Source organism: Cupressus sempervirens, chromosome 10 (assembly GCF_028749045.1).
Source record: "Cupressus sempervirens isolate cs-2001-9-10 chromosome 10, ASM2874904v1, whole genome shotgun sequence".
Taxonomy (NCBI): domain Eukaryota; kingdom Viridiplantae; phylum Streptophyta; class Pinopsida; order Cupressales; family Cupressaceae; genus Cupressus; species Cupressus sempervirens.
This window is the reverse complement of record NC_143127.1, coordinates 214,635,547-214,649,446: the sequence shown is the minus strand read 5'-3', so window position 1 is coordinate 214,649,446 and position 13,900 is coordinate 214,635,547. Positions and strand designations below refer to the sequence as shown.

At 34.2% G+C, this 13,900-nt stretch overlaps 1 protein-coding gene across 5 annotated transcripts in view; it reads left to right on the top strand.

Annotated features, from left to right (window-relative positions):
* The window catches only part of LOC149533394 (uncharacterized), a 52,661-nt gene that overhangs the window by 23,872 nt on the left and 14,889 nt on the right, over window positions 1-13,900 (top strand). Inside the window, exon 3 of one of the 5 annotated variants that reach the window (XM_089805420.1) lies at window positions 12,744-13,173. The exons of 3 other annotated variants lie outside the window; for them this stretch is intronic. The gene's annotated coding sequence lies outside the window, so the exon portion shown is untranslated. Of the gene's footprint in view, window positions 1-12,743; window positions 13,174-13,900 lie in introns of those variants that run through there. One more of the 5 variants, XM_089805422.1, reaches the window with a different exon arrangement.

The window sequence follows — 13,900 nt, the reverse complement described above, 5'->3', positions numbered from 1 at the left end:
ACATCCCCTTTTTCCCCATTGCTAATTATAGCAATTACATGTAAATAAAAGTTAAGTTCATATTTATATTCATATAAATGAGGTTGGTTATAACAACCATCAAGTATGCCTATCTCATGCATGCAGTTACATTTCATGTTCAATTGAAAAATTAATTGATTTAATTGATTCCCTATTACATTGAAGCGGAAATTGATTTATAAGCATTACAGAGAATAAACGATTAAACAATATTAACCATTTAACATAAAATATTTGAATGCAGATTGTATCTTTGTCGAGTGTAGGTCTTGGCATCTAGTAGAGAGGAGAAGCATTGCCAAGGGCTTAACATCCTAATTGCAGACCCTTAAGAATCGTCACACAATCTCAACCGAGAAAGGCCCTCCTTACTTTGGGATATGACCTGGGACACCACTATCTAGCTACAAAGCATTGTGGTGTTAGAGTATCAACCCACCACTCATTACACAACAAGATCTATACATTGGACTACTATGAGTCGACTCAGGTTAATACTCTTTTTATTACTTGCTTACTTGTTACTGATTATTCTTTCTCTTATTATACAAGGATATACCTATTCACTCCCTTCATCTCCACCATACCGGCCCTCATGGATGAATTTTGAGGAGGTTTCTTATGTGATATCTGGTTTGTAGAGTATATACATTGCCATATTTCATGCTAAATCTGGCCTGTGTCATCATAAATGAGCTATAATCTCAGAGATATATTGATCGCATCTTTGTATGAGTTAGCACGAATAATGTAAGTGCATTTACATTCAGAAGTTATCAAAAGCAAGGTCTTTTGATAATCAAAATGGTTCTTTTCTTATAACAAATTTTAATAGAAAAAGAATACTCAGGCTGAAATCATCTCGATCCTAGTTTTCAAGGAAAGATAAATATAGAAGCCTTCCTTACGAAGCAAATCAACAATTTCAAATGCACGACTTCAGCATGATAACAATAAACAAAATGTAATGCATGACTTGAGACCAATTTTGTGCAATTTGGAAATATCAATGTAGTGGCGTTAAGTACACCACTCTCCTCTGCTATCAATCTTACAATCCCGTTGAGTATAAGGAATGCTAGGCAATCTTTAACAAGCTTAGCTAATTTAGAGACAATTTCTCTTAATGATCACACTTTCGCTTGGAAAGAGCAGAAAAGCATGACAAGTAAAATGAATTACAGTAAAGGAAAAGATGCTTGGAAGAACCACTTGAGAAGGTGAGAGGCAATATATATAAATTCATCCTTGTTTAGGTGAGCAAAGATATGCAAAGTGGTGTCTACATGCATGCTCAGTTACACAAGAATATTATGAGGTGACAAAGCACTCACAAGGCTATCAGTTCAGATATGAATATTATTAAATTATGATGGACCATTTAACAATAATAAGGCCTGATAGAAAAAGGATTATGAAAGATGGCCGCACATAGAAATAATATTAATTTTTAGCCAAGGTGAAGAATAATAATGACTTTACCTTCTAATGTTTTAATATAAGGACATTAGTACTTACTTATACCCATATGTGTATGTACGCATACATGCATATATGCATAAATCCTACACAGATATTTTATATATATGTTCAAAATAGGTGTATACATCTTAATTGACTTACGCACATACACATATTTATGTATGTTCATGTATGAGTATATCTAGGTATCATGATGTTATATTAAACTATGCTTATAGGACAAAAGGTTCTCAATTATAAAGGTAACAAATTTGTTAATGTTCAGTGATTCTACTTTATTATTTAATGTTTAAAATAATTGGTTAAGCTCATAGTAGTCCCTTGTTATACCCTTGCTTGCCTAGCCGTTTTCCCTTAGGCATGGTGGTCAAGACTCGTAATTGTTTTCTCAATGGTAGGTGGTGCCACTGTGCCCAATTTCTTTTCGGAAATGCTTCCCCCCCTTCAATGTGCTCCTATAGGGAAGAAATTCTCCATGGTTAAGGTCAATATAATCATAATTACTATAACAAGTTATTATTCATATCCACCATAAGGTCTAACCACCATTTCACTTCCCATGAATTCATGATGAATAACCAAAAATTCGAGATTTCAAGGTAACATTAAAATAACATCATAACGATTAACTAACATGCCATCTTCATATGAAATTATAACAGTTAACTATCTTACCATTTCACACGATCATAACTAATTTTACCTGCCAACTGATTTCACATGAACCCTCAATGACTATATGAACATTTTTAAATTGAGCTAAAAATTGGGATGTAATAGTGATTCACACTAATTCATCTCTCATGAGAATAAATGAAACACTTAGCAATTATTGGATCTAGGTGATGCTTACAGAGGTGAAACACTAGGACTTCTCGGGAGGTCACTCATCCCAGTACTACTCCAGCTTGAACACGCTTAACTACAAAGTTTTCTCCATGATTGAACCCACTCTCCATGTATTGATTATTGATATATTTTCTAATATAGTTTATTTTATTATATTTACTAAAACAAGTGATCCAATTAACATTGCAAACTTATTTATTAAGAAAGAAGTAAGATTGCATGGGCTTCTGGAAATATTGTTTCTGATAATGATACTAAGTTCATTGACCATTTTCAGAGAACTGTTCAGAAAAATTAGAAACAAATCTCAGAATAGTTCAGCTTACCACTGTAAAGTAAATACGTAAACTGAGGTGGTCAATAGAAGCCTTGCCAATCTAATGAGTGAACATTCTAATTAATGCGATCAAGTACTTGCTAGGATGATTTCCCAAACAGAAGTTCAGGTTATACCTATAATGATTCACAAAACAGAAAGTGCAGATCTTAGTCCATTTCAAGTTGTGTGTTTCATGCATTGAAGAGGCGTTTATAAGTTGAAAACCTTGGGTAAGCAACAGATGAAAGTGCTGATGATGAAGAGTTTGCAATAACTATGCAAGATTTACATGAGAAAGTCGAACATGATCATCGTGAAAATACAAGTACGTACAAGAAAGAAGTCGATTTGGAAAGGGAAGAAGTAAAACTTCAAGTTGAAGGTTTAGTTTTTCTAAATTTAATAAAAGAAAGGTTTTGACAAGTATAAGATGCATTAGTTACAAACATATTTTATTATTATGATTATAGATTCTAGATATTTTAGGTTTATACATGTGGGTGGGATAACGAGCCAACTAGAAGGTGAGAGTAAATTATATGATTAGCTTTGATTTACCCAAATAAAGGAAATTTGAACTAGATTATTTTGGCTTGAGTTCTCCATTCTACATTTGAATTCGGGAGAGTTGCTCGGGTTTCAATGAAATATAAGTTAATGAAATATAAAAACTCTCATTTCTTTTAGCTTAATCTGCGCCAACTTTTGCATTGTCAATTTGGAAATGTACTAGTTTAATCTGCTTCACCAAGATGGATATACAACTTGAAAGATAAAATGATTGAAAGAAGTGACAATGGACCAGATCAATAGAGAATTTGACCAGCATTAGGGTGTTGATTTCTCTGAAATTTTAATTCTGTAGTAAAAGTGACTAGTATTTGGGATTAGCCACTGTGAGGATCCTGAACTGGAGCAACATGATGTATCTAACACAGATAAAATATGCTGGAAAAAAATGACGAAGGGCAAGATCAGTGGTGAAAGAGTTTGATCAGCATTAGGCTGTTGATTTCTCTTAAAGTTTTCGACTGTAGAACCTACTATTTTGACTGTGTTGGGATTAACCACTGTTAGATCTTGAACTGGAGCAACATGATGTAAAGAACATGTTCCAAATGTTAATTTGGAAGAAGAATCATGTATGCAACAATCAGAACGTTTCGAATAAGTACATTAGAATTTAGTTTGTAGATTGAAATGAAGTGTCTATGGGTCGAAACAAGCACTGGATCAATGGTAATCAAGTTCGATTCCATTATGACTGAACAAAATTGCTCTAGGTGTGTTATCTTATTAGTGTGTTTATTACAAGGTTTTGGAGAATGGTGCATTCGTATTGCTTTTAAACTATAAGTTGATGGTATGCCTACTACTATATGCTGGTGATATGTTAACGATTGGAGCTAGCATGATTCAGAGGCTGCAAAGTTTTTTTGTTAGAATGACAACCATAAGAGATAGTGGAAGAGGACAAGAAAAATAAAACTGATAAAGCCTTGAACAGGTTTCACATGAAGAATTTCGAGATAGTTTGCACTCTAGATGATCATTTCGAGTTATCATTTGAATTATATCTTAAGATACAATAAAAAATTATATATAAGGAGTGCCTTACTCCTCTATTGTTGAGAGCCTTACGTACGCGATGATCCGCGCAAGGCCCAACTTAGATAGCGCAATGGGAGTTGTCAGCATGTATGTGAATAATACTTATAATACTTGTAACCTCATTGGCCGAGGAACTTCATTGTCAAATCTATCTCTACCTTGTGGAAATATAGTTATTAATGTGTAGTTCTTGGCTATTCAATATTGGTGGCGTATACTTTGTGTAAATAATTGATTCTTGTATTGCAATAATCTTATGATAGAGTAATTATCTACGACTGGAGTGGAAAATTATCGTCCGGAGCTGAAGGGTACGAAGTACCTTTGATTTAGGGCCAAAAGTGTCGAAGGTACTTTTTCCTTGGATGCTTTTCTCAGTGACTTCCCTCAAGTATTTGCCTTCGGGCACTTTCCTTGGGTAGTTGCCCTCAAGTGCTACCCTTGGGTACTTGCCTTTGGGAGCTTCCCACATGAACTTCCTTCATGTGCTTCCCTATGGTATTTTCCTTCGGGTAATTCCCTTTGATGCTTCCCTTGGGTGCTTTACTCGGCTATTTACCCTTCGATACATCCCTTAGTTTTTACCCTTTGGTTCTTCCCTTGAGTACTTTGCCTAAGGTACTTTGCCCTTGCAGTGAAAAATTCAGGTGGTTAGGTAAATTATAATGACACATCCCCAATGAAAGCTTTGCCACCATCCCAAGACTACAAATTTTTCCAATATATCAAGGTTGTAACCTGTTATACCGTCCACATACTTGTAAATGGGCATCCACAATGCATTTCCAAACCAACAAATTATTATTGAATTCTCTGCAAAAATATGGTTCAAATTGGTAAAGCTCTCCACCCATTTTGTAGATAGAGCAAGCTAAACTAGAATAAAATGTAGAACCAAGGTATAAGAAAATGCCCAAATCTCCAACCCCAAGGAATGCACGCTCACTTTTGTGTCATTACCTTAACTGATGGTTTCATTATTACCAAGCTTGGCAATATCTTTGGCTGTCTTCAAAGTCACCACTTCGAGAAGCTCTTAGAAGTCATTCCAAGCTATGATAGTTTTGGTGAAATGACCGCTTTGCCGCTGACCTATTAGTAGCATCGTTGGCATCTGTAACCCTCCCAGATGGAAAGAAGATTTTTGATTTTGTCAATGATGCAAATAGTTCCCATCCTTGCATACTTTTACCTATCAGTAGCATGATGACATTTTTAGTGTCACCTTCAAAAATAATTTTTTGCTAAACCTACACAACAAGCAACTCCATCCAATGATAAGTTGTACACTACTGATAGAAATAATAATTTCTTCATGTAAGAGACACTTCGTATTATTCAATCTTCAATCTGGCAGATAAAGAAGACTTCACTATTATTAAATCTGAAGATTTCTCATGCAGCGTTTAATCTATTAGTTCTCCATCCACTGTCATCACATGTTTAGACATGTTTTAGTTAGAAATTAGGAAGTTTAATAATGCATTTACCTTTGCATGTAATGAAGAGATCTAAATTTAGGAACTCTAGTTTTAATGATAGTTATAATAAAGCAGACACTTTCACCGCTAGTTTTAGTAGTTTTGGATTAGTTAGGATGCCATGCATTTATGAAAAGACTAAGGGTTAGTGGTTTGAGAGATTCTTTAAAAGGAGACAATGTAATTCTTTTTGTGTGTGAAGAATATGAATAAAAATTTCCAAGTTCTCTATTTTTGGTTTTGCTGTAGCAATTTGGTGTGATATTATTGTGCTGATTTCTAACAAAGTAGTATCAGAGCTAGCATTTATTGTGAAGCTGTATCAGGTTAATTGAAGGAGAAAGCTGAAGCTAAAGTTAGAGAATAAAGTCTGAAGACATGGCAGCAATGATGAACAATACATCACAGCCTCAAATTCTGATATTTAATGGTAAGAATTATGATGTTTGGTCTATAAAGATGAGAACTTTATTTTGTTCTCAAGATTTATGGGATTTAGTTGAGAAGGGTTTTGTAGAACCAAAGGATCTTGCAACATACCAGGCATTGTCACAACAAGAAAAAGATTCGTTGAGGGATAAGGAGAAGAAGGATTCAAAGGCGTTATTTTTTATTGAACAATCAATGGACAAGACATTATTTTGAAGAGTTTCTCAAGCAACCAAATCAAAACAAGCATTTGACGCCTTACAAATTGCTTATCATGGTACAACAAAGGTGAAGGTAGTGAGATTACAAATATTAAGGAGAAAGTTTAAAAATGTTAATATGAATGTATCTAATAATGTAGATAATTTCTTTACTGAAGTAATGAATATTGTTAACCAATTGAGAACCCAAGGGGAAGATATTACTGATCAAAAGGTGGTTGAAAAGGTGCTTAGAAGTTTACCTTGTAAATTTGATTCAATTGTAGCTGCTATTGAAGAATCAAAAGATCTATCACAATTATCTGTGGATGAACTAATGGGTTCCTTATTATCTCATGAGTCTAGAGTTAATAGAAATAACAATTCCTCTTTTGAGAATGCTTTCAGAGCTCAAACTTCATCAAGAGGAAGAGGAAGATCAAATTTCAGAGGAAGAGGAAGAGACAGAGATGGACAAGTGAATACAGATCAAGGAGGTAGGACAAATCAACCTAATCAAAGTTTCAATAACAGAGGTCGTGGTAGAAATCAACAATCATCAAGGTTTGATAAATCTAATATCCAGTGTTACTATTGTAAAAGGTATGGTCACTTTTCTAATGAATGCAGGAAGGAACAAGTGGATCTAGATAGTCATGGTGCAAATTATTTAGATGTATCTGAGAGTAAATCAAATAGTTTATTTATAACATGCAATGTGGGACAAGAAAGTTCTAATGATGTATGGTTTTTAGATAGTGGTTGTGGTAACCACATGATAGGAAATATAGAATTATTTTCTAATTTGGATGATTCTGTCAAATCTAAAATAAAATTGGGAAATGACAACATGGTGCGTGTAATGGGAAATGGTTTTATTAATGTATTGGCTAAAAATGGAGAAAAGATGTTTATTCCTAATGTTTATTATGTGCCTACACTAACACATAATCTTATGTGTATTGGTCAATTAGGTGAAAAGGGATATAAAGTTATTTTTAAGGATAATACATGCACAATCTTGGATAAAAATTTTAGAGACAGGTTGATTGCTAAAGTTGAGTTGAGCAAGAATAGGATGTATCTTCTTTAGATCCATTATATGCAAGGAATTATAGAAGCTAACTTCAAGGCAGAAGTCCTAGATCAGACATGGTTGTGGCATTTGAGGTATGGACACCTTCATTTTGATGGCTTGAGTTTATTGTAAAAGAAGAATATGGTAAAAGGTTTGCCTCCTATTACACTGCCTTCTAATTCTTGTAAAAGTTGTATAATGGCAAAGCATCATAGAGAAAGTTTTCTTGTAGGAAGTTTGATTAGAGCAAGAGAGTTTTTGGAGTTGATTCTTATTGATATATTTGGTCCAATGCAAACCCCATCTTTGGGAGGAAGTTTATATTTTTTGACATTTATTGGTGATTTGAGTAGAAAAACCTAGCTATATTTCCTGAAGGAGAAATCTAAGACTTTCAAAAAGTTTAAGGAGTTCAAATCAATGGTGGAAAAGAAAAGTGGTCTATTCATCAAAGTACTCAGATATGATAGAGGTGGTGAATACAAATCTAATGAACTCTTGGATTTTTGCAGATATTATGGGATCAAGAAATAGTTTACAACTAGATACACACCACAACAAAATGGTGTAGCAGAGAGGAAAATTAGAACCATAATGGAAATGGCAAGGAGTATGTTGAAGGCAAAGAATTTATCTAATGAATTTTGGGCTGAAGCTGTTGCATGTGTAGTATATATCCTTAATAGAAGTCCTACAAAGAGCGTGAAAGATAGAGTCCCACAAGAAGCATGAAGTGGCATGAAACATTCTGTATCTCATTTTAGAATTTTCGGTTGTGTTGCATATGTCTTGGTTCTAACTGAATTAAGAAGAAAATCAGATGATAAGAGCGAAAAATGTACTTTCATTGGTTATAGTGAGGATTCAAAAGCTTATAGATTATATAACCCTATTTCAAAGAAGATGATTACAAGTAGGGATGTCATATTTAAGGAGGAAAAATATGGGATGGAAATATTGATAAGGTAACCTAATCACAATTGTAGCACCAATACCTAATGAAGAAGAGCATGAAGAGCAAGTGGGTCAGCCAAAGCAAGTAGGACCAATCACTCCACAAAGAAATCGTGGATAAGTTCAACCATCAAATCATGAAAATCAGCACATTCCAAGTGTAAGTAATACATCTTCTACAAGAAAAGGTAAAAAGATGAGAAGTTTGAAAGATATTTATGATCAAGAAGAAGAGAGTTTGGATTTTGGTTCAAATTTTGCATTTTTCTCTTGTGATCCATTATGTTTTGAAAAAGCAGTTAAGGGGGTACATTGGATCAAAGCCATGGATGAAGAAATTGAATCCATTGAAAGGAATGATACATGGAAGCTTGTAGAACTACCTAAAGGTAAGGATTGTATTGGAGTTAAATAGATTTTTAAAACCAAATTCAATGCACAAGGTGAAGTTGAAAGGTATAAAGCTAGATTGGTAGCAAAGGGTTTTTCACAACAACATGGTGTAGATTATAATGAAACATTTTCTCCAGTTGCTAGACATGATACAGTTAGAATGGTTTTAGCTATAGCTGCATAGAATGGTTGGAAAGTTTTTCAAATGGATGTGAAAAATCAGCTTTTTTGAATGGTCTTCTTGAGTAAGAAGTTTATATTCAACAACCACTAGGGTATGAGGTACATGGGCATGAAAATAAAGTATACAAATTGAAGAAGGCTCTTTATGGTTTGAAGCAAGCCCCTAGGGCTTGGTACAGTAGAATTGATTCATATATGATAAACAATGGTTTCTCCAGGAGTCTTAATGAACCTACCTTAGATACAAAGATCAACAAAGAAGGTCAAATTTTAATTGTATGCTTATATGTTGATTTTTTGATTTTTCACTAGAGATTTGTCTGTAGACATGTTTAAGGAAATCTATGATGAAAGAATTTGAAATGACTGATTTGGGTTTGATGCAATATTTTCTCTGATAAAGGGATTTTCATTTGTCAAACAAAGTACACCAAAGATGTGTTAAGAAGATTCAATATTCTGAGTTGTAATCCAGCACCAACATGTTGGGAATTTTACATATCTCACAGCGACAAGACCTGACATTGTATATAGTGTGAGTTTGATCTCAAGATTCATGGAGTCACCAAAAGACTTACATTGGCAAGTTGGAAAAATGATACTCAGATATGTTGCAGGAACAAAAGAATATGGAATTTTGTATTCCAAAACTAACAATTTTGCTTTGATTGGTTATTCAGAGAGTGATTTTGCAAGTACTATTGATGATATAAAGAGCAGTTCTGGATATATCTTTCATTGTGGCACAGGTGCAATTTCATGGGCATCAAAGAAGCAACCGATAGTAATGATTTCATCAGCTGAAGCGGAATATGTAGCAGTTACATCAGCAGCATGCCAAGCAACTTGGATAAGAAGAATTTTTAAGGATCTACTACAAGAACAAGAGGAGTCGACACAATTTTTCTATGATAATAAATCAACAATCATACTTTCGAAGAATCATGTTTTCACAAAAGGAGCAAGCACATTGATGTGAGATTTCATTTCATTAGAGAGTTGGTGAACAATGGAGAAGTTCATCTTGATTACTATAGATTTGAAGAGCAGATAGCTAATATCTTCACTAAGGCATTACCGAAAGAAAGTTTTGAATATCTAAGAGAAAATTTGAGAGTAATCAAAACAGAAGAAATTAAGGAGGAATGATAGAAATAATAATTTCTTCATGCAAGAGACAGTTCATATTATTCAATCTTGAATCTGCCAGATAAAGAAGACTTCATTGTTATTAAATCTGAAGATTTCTCATGCACCGTTTAATCTATTAGTTTTCCATCCATCATCATTGCATGTTTGAACATGTTTCAGTTAGAAATTAGGAAGTTTAATAATGCATTTACCTTTGCATGTAATGAGGAGATCTAAATTTAGGAACTCTAGTTTTAATGATAGTTATAATAAAGTAGAGACTTTCACCACTATTTTTAGTAGTTTTGGATTAGTTAGGATACCATGTATTTATGAAAAGACTGAGGGTTAGTGCTTTGAGAGATTCTTTAAAAGGAGACAATGTAATTCTTTTTGTGTGTGAAGAATATGAATAAAAATTTCTGAGTTCTCTATTTTTGGTTCTGCTGTACAGCAGTGTGTTTTGATTTAATATTATGCTGTAGCAATTTGGTGTGATATTATTGTGCTGATTTCTAACAACTTCAACCACCTAGATTCTCTGTGAGACAAGGTTAAGAGAAAAGACATCCAACATAGCTCCTAGCAAGTCTCTGATAAGACCACCCACTCCCTCCCTAATCGGATTGGTAAGGGATGGAAGGGGAGGGGATGCACTTACAAAAGTTATTACAAAAGAAGAGAGAAATTTTCTAGAGCTATTGGCCTTGTCAAGATGTAAAAATAAGCTTGGAAAAGTGGAGGAATCTAAATGTTACCCAACATTGGCCTAACTTTTAACATACTTAAATGCTGTAGGTTTTAGGGCCCCCTTCTCAGCTGCAGCAACATGACAACCCACGTAGTATCTACCCTGATCCTCCTTGTGGCATAATACCAAGGGACAAATCAGAGCTGCTACTATCATCAATGGCTAACAAAGTTGGATCATGTATCTGCAAGTCTTACAGAGGAGTCGAGGATAATGATCTTGTAGATCAGTTTCACATGCATCGAATAAACATCATTGCTGATGTTCGTTATGGAGACCCTACTAAAAAAATGATCCATTGAAGCCGTGTATGAGAAAGGTTGTTACACTACGGTACACAAGAGGTACACTGTCCCATCTTGAAGGGAGTTCTCTTCCAGATTCTAGCGTCCCAGGTTAGATTTCCAACATCCAATTAGATACATGCGGCTGGAAATGATTTAGCATCGGCTCTTCTGGTGACTTTGTAGGGTATATATGCAGTCACAAAACTAGTGTACAGTTTGTTGATGTTTCAAAAGGATTACCATGCATTGCATTCTTTTGACTTAAGCATTACTTGTCTTTTGCTTATTGTTTAAGAAAAGCTAAGAGCTGAAATTACTCGTTATTTAGCTAGAATTGGTATATTTTTCCAATTGTCCCCTTCCTTTCCACTCTCCAGTTCCTCTAATCCTAGAACTGTTCTTGTGAATGATTTTGTAACTGTCTCATTTTTCAGACATATATTAGCCTAATTTAAAAAATAGGTATTGGAGGATGCACTTGTAGAGTAGGTGATTTCTTAATGAGAAGTGGCACATATGAGTGTTTCTAGTTTCCTCTGGGAAAAATATTGTCGCATGCAAGTGGATCTACAGAATTAAATTCAAAAAGTGCTAGGTTTGTATGGAGTATGTTTAGAGTTTTGTTGAGCCCATGCAATGATTAGCTATGTTAATATAGATTGCTTGTTTTTGCGTGAAGTTTTTGATGGGATGAGTTCCATGCATTAAAAAAACGAGTCCATGTATGATTGGCTATGTTAATATAGATTTTTTATTTTTGGGTGAAATTTTTGCTGGATGAGCTCTATGCATTAAAAAATGGATGTGGCTATCCTTCTACGAATTGTATCATTGACTAAATTTCAAAAAAATAAAAATACAATGGATTTTTTTTGAAATTTTCAGCATTTGATCTTCATGATCTGTATATTTTGTGATTGAAAATAACAAAAATTTTGAAAAAATTTCGCTGTATTTTTATGAATCTGAAAAAGAATAATGTTTGACTTTAATTTGTCTTTGGCGCTGGAGATTAGCCAGCGCCTTAAAATATAGTGACCATGATGAAAACTAAAGAGAATGAACTCCCCAAAAATAGTGCAAACTCCCCCTGCCCAAAAAAAATAGCGCCCTCACATCTTTTAGCATTCGCTTTGTTTCTATTACATTATGGCAAAGAGATGCTTTCTTTGCTAATAGGTTGGCACCATATATCGTATAGTCATGAGGAAATTACTACTGGTTGCAAGATTGTATCTTCTACTCTTAGATATATGTATATAAACTATCGGTTTGAGTGAGTTGATTATTTCGTATGTTTATAAAATGATATGATTTTAGTTTTGGAGAAAAATAGAAAAATAATATTCATGATGGAGGGTGCATATAGGACCAAGTCTATATTTATCTGTAGCTTCATGCAATGAAAGGTCCATCTCAAACATTTGTCTATGTTTTTTCTCATCTTTCATTTATTTTTTAAATTAGTTTCTTTAACTATCCAAGCTCTATATTATTATCAATAGTCATTATGTATATCCATAACATCACAGATAATCTGCGACTGCTCTGTCATACCTTTTATATGGCTACAGGTTCTAGGAGCAGGACCTTTAGAGGAACTGAGCATAATTTTATTTGATCATCTGTAGTACAGGCATCTGGACCAGCAGCAGCAGCATAGGAGGCACGACCGGGCCCTTTTTATAGCGCCACCTTAAGGGACTGTGCTTTTTCATTTAACATTTTGAAACCCACGGTGCTACTTAGGACAATGGTCGTCTTACTAGAAATGATTGCAATTCTAAGTCTCTCATGTACTCTGCCTATAGTGTCCAACATCTTGATTTTGTCTTCTTGCTCAGTCTTTCAGTCTTTATTGTCGTGACTGTAAAGACCACGAAAGATACACAGAAATCAAGGGAAATTGTAATTTATATATTATAAGATCTTCGAAATGTAAAACATTAGAAGATTAGAAACTAATAATAAAATTAAAATGCTCATCAAACATTAACATCATAATTAAGATTCGTCTTATACAGTGTCATAATACCACTGGATGATTATACAATACACAAAGAGGCCGGTCACGGCATAGGCCTGTACAAACGCACCTTAGTGCTGCCTACGCTATAAATGTCTCGCAAAAAGCAATTTGCTTGGAGGGTTTCTAACTGTCTCAACCCCAAACTAAACTATTAAATTATGCAGCCGATCTTAATTACTTGTTCCTCACAACGATACTGAAATTTCATAAACGTTTTATTGAAGCATGCATTTTTCGAATAATGAGAGTTCGAATGAAAACAAATACAAATTTACATTCAGTGGCGTATTCACAGCACATTACCCACTCGTATGAATCCTTTGAATTTTCACCAAAAAAAGGATATCAAAATATCAAGAAAGCCCTACCTGGGAACTAGAAGGGATCCAATTGGCGCAGATGTTCAAATGGGCTCACAACCAAGCTTTAAACCGCCACAGGATGCAAAACAATAAGAAGTCACAATTTTCCCCAATTTTACAGGATTCCAGAACAATTCACCTTTCAAACTTTCAGAACCAATTTTATCATGAGATAGCAAGGAAGCCCACTCGCTCTTAACGGAATGAATAAGTGAATTGAAGAAAGTAATTAAGTTAGGTTTTCACATAAAATAGTTTTACCATTTAAAATTGCTTTGACTATGTCCTTGTGTTTATAAATGCATGCGTTTTGATGGAACAATAAACTCATTTCACTTAT